The sequence below is a fragment of the Tribolium castaneum genome, unplaced genomic scaffold, assembly GCF_031307605.1.
Source record: "Tribolium castaneum strain GA2 unplaced genomic scaffold, icTriCast1.1 ptg000052l, whole genome shotgun sequence".
NCBI classification, from domain to species: Eukaryota; Metazoa; Arthropoda; class Insecta; order Coleoptera; family Tenebrionidae; genus Tribolium; species Tribolium castaneum.
Genome location: NW_026986650.1, coordinates 22,501 through 30,000, shown reverse-complemented (window position 1 = coordinate 30,000; position 7,500 = coordinate 22,501). Strand labels below are relative to the sequence as shown.

At 38.7% G+C, this 7,500-nt stretch overlaps 3 non-coding genes across 3 annotated transcripts in view; all 3 read left to right on the top strand.

The window, feature by feature from the left end:
* The first annotated feature begins 2,530 nt into the window (after positions 1-2,530).
* Positions 2,531-4,453, top strand: LOC135267567 (small subunit ribosomal RNA). Its single transcript, XR_010335976.1, has one exon. It is a non-coding gene; the product is annotated as a small subunit ribosomal RNA (ribosomal RNA).
* Positions 4,454-6,508: 2,055 nt separating this feature from the next.
* Positions 6,509-6,665, top strand: LOC135267565 (5.8S ribosomal RNA). The gene has a single exon (XR_010335974.1). It is a non-coding gene; the product is annotated as a 5.8S ribosomal RNA (ribosomal RNA).
* Positions 6,666-7,141: 476 nt separating this feature from the next.
* LOC135267563 (large subunit ribosomal RNA) overlaps positions 7,142-7,500 on the top strand; it is a 4,037-nt gene continuing 3,678 nt past the window's right edge. Inside the window, exon 1 of the ribosomal RNA XR_010335973.1 lies at positions 7,142-7,500. This exon is cut by the window's right edge and continues 3,678 nt beyond it. This is a non-coding gene — a ribosomal RNA (large subunit ribosomal RNA).

Here is a 7,500-nt window from a genome sequence, read left to right as displayed (position 1 = left end):
GTACGGCACTCAAAATCGTGATTTTCTTGTACGACGTTTATTCGCACGTGCTGCCGACTGCGACGAAATGCAGCGTTCATAGTACAAACGAAGTACGACGTTCACAAAGTGATGAATTAAAACGTAAACAATAAATAATAATAATGCAACCCACAATACACTAATTGTGTATTAAAATTGCATAACCTACACGAAGTACGACGTTCAAGAACACTAAAGAATTTTATTTGTGTTGTATATAATGAAAAAACAGCAAATTTTTTTGCAAATTACGTATCTGTAAATAAATGTAAACATTTAGCAACTAATCAAAATTGTTTTTTTTGTCTAGATATTAAAGTAAAACATAAAAATACATTAAATTTATAAAATGCAACCCGCAGCACACTAGATGTGCATTAATATTGCATAACCTTCACGAAGTACGACGTCCAAAAATATTAATTTTTTTTTATATTGAGGTTAAAAGTGAGAAAACATAAATTAATAATAATGCAACCTGCAATACACTTAATATGTACTGATCTTGCATAACCTTCACGAAGTACTACGTTTAAATATAAATTAATATTATTGTGACCCGCAATACACTAAATTTGTATCAATATTGCATAACCTACACGAAGTACGACGTTCAAGAATATTAAAGAATTTTATTTGTGTTGTATATAATAAAAAAACAGCAAATTTTTTTGCAAATTACGTATCTGTAAATAAATGTAAACATTCAGCAACTAATCAAAAGTGTTTTTTTGCCTAGACATTAAAGTAAATCATAAGAATACATTAAATTTATAAAATGCAACCCGCAGCACAACAGATGTGCATCAATATTGCATAACTGTTACGAAGTACGACGTCCAAAAATATTAAATTTTTTTTTATATGAAGGTAAAAAGTGAGAAAACATAAATTAATAATAATGCAACCTGCAATACACTTAATGTGTACTGATGTTGCATAACCTTCACGAAGTACAACGTTCAAATATAAATTAATATTATTGCGACCCGCAATACACTAAATTTGTATCAATATTGCATAACTTACACGAAGTACGACGTTTGAAAATATTAAATGTTTTATTTGTAGTTTGCATATAATAAAAAAAAAAACAAATTTTTATGTAAATTACGTATCTATAAATAAACGTACACATTTAACAATTAAATAAACATAGTATTTTGGCCTAGATATTAAATTAAAACATAAAAATGCATAATATTTATTAAAATGCAACTTGCAATACACCAAATGTGTATTAATATTGCTTAACCTTTACGAAGTACGACGTTCACGAAGTACGTCGTTTACGAAGTGCGACGTTTACGAAGTACGTCGTTTACGAAGTGCGACGTTCACGAAGTACGTCGTTTACGAAGTGCGACGTTCGCGAAGTACGACGTCTACACATTAGGGCACTCAAAATTATTGTTACGTTGTACGACATTCAGACGTTCCAACTGCGACTAACTACAGCATTCATTTGACTTTGCACATACGACGAACGAAGTACGACGTTTACGAAGTACGGCGCTTAAAATAATTTTGTTTTTATTAATTAATTATTTTTTTTAAAACAAACGTTTTTATAATTAAATTTTATAATGGTTTAAATATAAAATATGACTTTTTAATATTATCAATATTTAAAATATTTTCTCCCTTTTGTGTGTATGCCTTATAGTTATAGAGCTGTGCGCTTCGGTAGACGTCGCCTGTGGAGCTATGTCAGTGGAGCGGTGCGCACATCCAATACCGAGCGGCTGCCTCGATCGGTGTCGCGCTGGTATACATATGGTAGTGGTGTGTGTCGATGCGTTGAGTGAGGCGATATGAACGGTGTAACGGTTTAGTCGAAGTTTATCATAAATGACGACGACAAAACGACCGATTATGTATACGTTCTGCATTTGCTTCCAATTTATCGACGTTTATCGCACATTTCCGCTATCGAATTCGAATAGGGCTTTGCTTGCGAGATTGCTTTATTTTGTGATTTTGTGGCTCGCCCAGTTCCCCACAGCGAGATTGCGGATGCGGCAAAACGTATTCTCTTACGTTGGCGGTCCTTATGCAATCAAACTTTGTTGGACTAACAAATGTTTGTGATTTAAACAAACAAAAATAATAAATGCGTCAACTCTCTAATATCCGAGCGAGAATATTTATATAATATTCGTAACGTTTATGGATTCGAAAGAATTTCATAAATTCACGTCGCATTCAATCTTGCGAAGAGTGAAGAGAATGTTTGAACTTTTAAATCGGCAAAGGTAAAAAATAATATTATAAATATTATTATTATGCCTTTATTGACCGATATATGTGTTGTGGTGTTTAACGACTACGACGACGATGATGACGATACATTTATCTCTATATCGTACGAAGAAAAGAAGAAACAGCGTGGCGTTACTTTCTTATATGTTAGATTGTTTCGCACAAACGCGCATATTCTTCATCTTTATAAACGATGATGATGAGTATTTTATTCTCTCGTCTGTCTCAAAAAACACAAAAACACAGTTCCCTGGTTGATCCTGCCAGTAGTCATATGCTTGTCTCAAAGATTAAGCCATGCATGTCTCAGTACAAGCCAAATTAAGGTGAAACCGCGAAAGGCTCATTAAATCAGTTATGGTTCCTTAGATCGTACCCACATTTACTTGGATAACTGTGGTAATTCTAGAGCTAATACATGCAAACAGAGCTCCGACCGGAGACGGAAGGAGCGCTTTTATTAGATCAAAACCAATCGGTGGCGGTTTCGCCGTCATCGTACAACTTGGTGAATCTGAATAACTTTACGCTGATCGCACGGTCTCGCACCGGCGACGCATCTTTCAAATGTCTGCCTTATCAACTGTCGATGGTAGGTTCTGCGCCTACCATGGTTGTAACGGGTAACGGGGAATCAGGGTTCGATTCCGGAGAGGGAGCCTGAGAAACGGCTACCACATCCAAGGAAGGCAGCAGGCGCGCAAATTACCCACTCCCGGCACGGGGAGGTAGTGACGAAAAATAACGATACGGGACTCATCCGAGGCCCCGTAATCGGAATGAGTACACTCTAAACCCTTTAACGAGGATCAATTGGAGGGCAAGTCTGGTGCCAGCAGCCGCGGTAATTCCAGCTCCAATAGCGTATATTAAAGTTGTTGCGGTTAAAAAGCTCGTAGTCGAATTTGTGTCCCGCGCCGCCGGTTCATCGTTCGCGGTGTTAACTGGCGTTTCGCGGGACGTCCTGCCGGTGGGCTTAGCTCGAGAGGGCGGCCCAACTCAATCCCGCCGCGGTGCTCTTCATTGAGTGTCGAGGTGGGCCGGCACGTTTACTTTGAACAAATTAGAGTGCTTAAAGCAGGCTAAAACTTCGCCTGAATACTGTGTGCATGGAATAATGGAATAGGACCTCGGTTCTATTTTGTTGGTTTTCGGAACCCCGAGGTAATGATTAATAGGAACGGATGGGGGCATTCGTATTGCGACGTTAGAGGTGAAATTCTTGGATCGTCGCAAGACGGACAGAAGCGAAAGCATTTGCCAAAAACGCTTTCATTGATCAAGAACGAAAGTTAGAGGTTCGAAGGCGATCAGATACCGCCCTAGTTCTAACCATAAACGATGCCAGCTAGCGATCCGCCGACGTTCCTCCGATGACTCGGCGGGCAGCTTCCGGGAAACCAAAGCTTTTGGGTTCCGGGGGAAGTATGGTTGCAAAGCTGAAACTTAAAGGAATTGACGGAAGGGCACCACCAGGAGTGGAGCCTGCGGCTTAATTTGACTCAACACGGGAAACCTCACCAGGCCCGGACACCGGAAGGATTGACAGATTGAGAGCTCTTTCTTGATTCGGTGGGTGGTGGTGCATGGCCGTTCTTAGTTGGTGGAGCGATTTGTCTGGTTAATTCCGATAACGAACGAGACTCTAGCCTGCTAAATAGGCGTATTTCGACATCCCAAATGCCGGCTGGAGCCGGGTTCGCCCGGTCTCTATGTGCGGTTTTTACTGTCGGCGTACAAACAATTCTTCTTAGAGGGACAGGCGGCTTCTAGCCGCACGAGATTGAGCAATAACAGGTCTGTGATGCCCTTAGATGTTCTGGGCCGCACGCGCGCTACACTGAAGGAATCAGCGTGTCCTCCCTGACCGAGCGGTCCGGGTAACCCGCTGAACCTCCTTCGTGCTAGGGATTGGGGCTTGCAATTGTTCCCCATGAACGAGGAATTCCCAGTAAGCGCGAGTCATAAGCTCGCGTTGATTACGTCCCTGCCCTTTGTACACACCGCCCGTCGCTACTACCGATTGAATGATTTAGTGAGGTCTTCGGACCGGTGCGCGGTGGCGTTTCGACGTTGCCGATGTTGCTGGGAAGATGACCAAACTTGATCATTTAGAGGAAGTAAAAGTCGTAACAAGGTTTCCGTAGGTGAACCTGCGGAAGGATCATTAACGTGTAAATGTTGTTGTTTAGTTGTCACACATACACACACATTTTGTCTGTGCTGATCAACAAAAAACACACATACATACACTATTCGTATGATGATCAATTCTCATACAAAATTCTTTATTATGCGTCGAACGGAAAAGCAACAACGGGTCGTCTTGCATTAAGCGGATCTGTTGTTACGTTTTTCGATTTATTTTATAAATCGATTGTAAACGTGCCGTAAACGACGTTTTCAAAGAATTTTTTCGAACATTAACACGAATCAATATTGTCGAAAGATGGTTATGTGCTAATGTTTTATTATTGCTTTCGCAGTGCCGGTCTTAGCGTATTTCCATCATCGTATTCGCTTCGAAAAAAAGTACTAATACACAGTGGTGGTGTATAATTAATGTGCAAGAGATGTTGTTGTTGTTGTAGTATTTGTATATGGTTGGAGTTATTTATAATAACAAACAAGAATGAATGAATGAATAATAATGGTGTCTGCCAATACGATCGTACTTTATGTACACGACTAAAACTTTATACATACAAACCATAATAATAAATAAACTCGAAACAACCAACAACAAAATTAATACGCTACTGTACATACAAATACACATTTATACATACCATCATTTTACTTAACCGATGGTGAGTGATGTTTGAAAAATAAACGCTTAGGCTTACGGTTTTGTAAGCCAGTCTTTGCGTATTTTCTTCATCGTATTCGCTTCGGAAAAAAGAAAATAAAGATGGTGTATAATTAATGTGTAAAAGAGATGTTGTAGTTGTAATTTAATTTGTAAATGGTTGGAGTTTATTAATAAATAAAAGGGGCTGTCTATTCGTCTGTACTTTATGTACAAGACTAAAACTTTATACATACAAACCATAATAATAAATAAACTCGAAACAACCAACAACAAAATTAATACGCTACTGTACATACAAATACACATTTATACATACCATCATTTTACTTAACCGATGGTGAGTGATGTTTGAAAAATAAACGCTTAGGCTTACGGTTTTGTAAGCCAGTCTTTGCGTATTTTCTTCATCGTATTCGCTTCGGAAAAAAGAAAATAAAGATGGTGTATAATTAATGTGTAAAAGAGATGTTGTAGTTGTAATTTAATTTGTAAATGGTTGGAGTTTATTAATAAATAAAAGGGGCTGTCTATTCGTCTGTACTTTATGTACAAGACTACAAAAACGTTTTATAACAATAAAAAGCTCGAAACAACCAATAACAAAATATACTACTACTATACTACTATACATACAAACGCACATTTATAAATACATAAAATCAATTTACTTTATCGATAGTGAGTGATGTTTGGAAAAAAACGCTTAGGCTTACGGTTTTCGGGTACCTGGGTTCCGCATGCGTCGAAGTAATAATTTACTTTAACGACGCGACGAACCGTAGGAATCTAAATAAAAAAGTTTATTAACTTTTTTAGATTCTGTGGGTTTTAAATGATATACGCCCGACTGACGAAGGAACGTTTTGCACTGCCTGTGCTTTTCTTTTGATTCGTTTTTATGTCGACGGACGTTCTTAGAATGCCCACCAAACGACGTATCACACAAAACACCCTACAATTGTATTGTTTGGTAAATATTGTTGTGATTAAGTTTGTAGCTGTGGCGTTTGTTTGAAGAAAACGTCTGGTTTTTCGACATATTTTCTATTTAATAAATATACATAATGCTTATCGCAAAAGGAGCAGAGTTTTATAGACAAAGTTGATAGAGAAAAAAAACCTAATAGATATATATACGTATTTATAAAACGTTAATATCATCGGGTTATTCTTTATGTAAACTTAAACTATAACTGCATACTCTTTTCGATAAGTAGAAACAAATGCCACTTTAATTAAATAAAATATTATAAAATATAACGCCGAACGTTTCTTTCGATTGGTCCGTTTCTCACATATACATCACAATTGTAATAACCTTAAGTAGTTATTTTTGTTGTTGTGTGATGATGAAACGATTTCGATGTGGAACGGTGCGTTATGTAATAATATTTTAAATTTGTTTGAAAAGATTACCCTGAACGGTGGATCACTTGGCTCGTGGGTCGATGAAGAACGCAGCTAATTGCGCGTCAACTTGTGAACTGCAGGACACATGAACATCGACATTTCGAACGCACATTGCGGTCCTCGGATATACTGTTCCCGGACCACTCCTGGCTGAGGGTCGTGTCAATTTCAAAGACTGCTCGGTTTTTGTCTTAAACACAGCGCACAATGTTGTGTAGACAATTACGTCGGAGCGTGTTGGGTGCAAATATGACGCGTTACTATAATTGTTAATTGATTGTCGGTTGTCATAATAAAATATTATGCAACGTAGACAACAATAAAAACAATATAAAAAATAACGCGGCATCCTAAAACGCAATAGCGGCTGACATTCTTATTAGTTTGTTGGTACAAGTTGGTTTAGACGTAGCACGTCCGATATTAAAAAGCAGCCACAACGCTTAAATTTCGAACGAAGCGATCGTCGTGTCCGAGACGTTAAAGTTGTTTATATGCATATTTTATGCACTATAATTAACAACAACAACATTCTCGCAACGACGTCAGATCGATGTTTGAAATTGTTTGGAGGCAGCCATATAAACGGAATACGTGTAATTATCGTCTGACAAAATAAAGGCAAATTTATATTTGCGACCTCAGAGCAGGTGAGACTACCCGCTGAATTTAAGCATATTATTAAGCGGAGGAAAAGAAACTAACTAGGATTTCCTTAGTAGCGGCGAGCGAACAGGAAAAAGCCCAGCACTGAATCCCGCGGCCGAAACCGGACGCCGGGAAATGTGGTGTTAGGGAGGATCCGTCATCCCGAGATTGTGCGACGCGTCCAAGTCCATCTTGAACGGGGCCACAGCCCATAGAGGGTGCCAGGCCCGTAGTGACCGTTGCCGATAACGGGAGGATCTCTCCTCAGAGTCGGGTTGCTTGAGAGTGCAGCCCTAAGTGGGTGGTAAACTCCATCTAAGGCTAAATATGACCACGAGACCGATAGC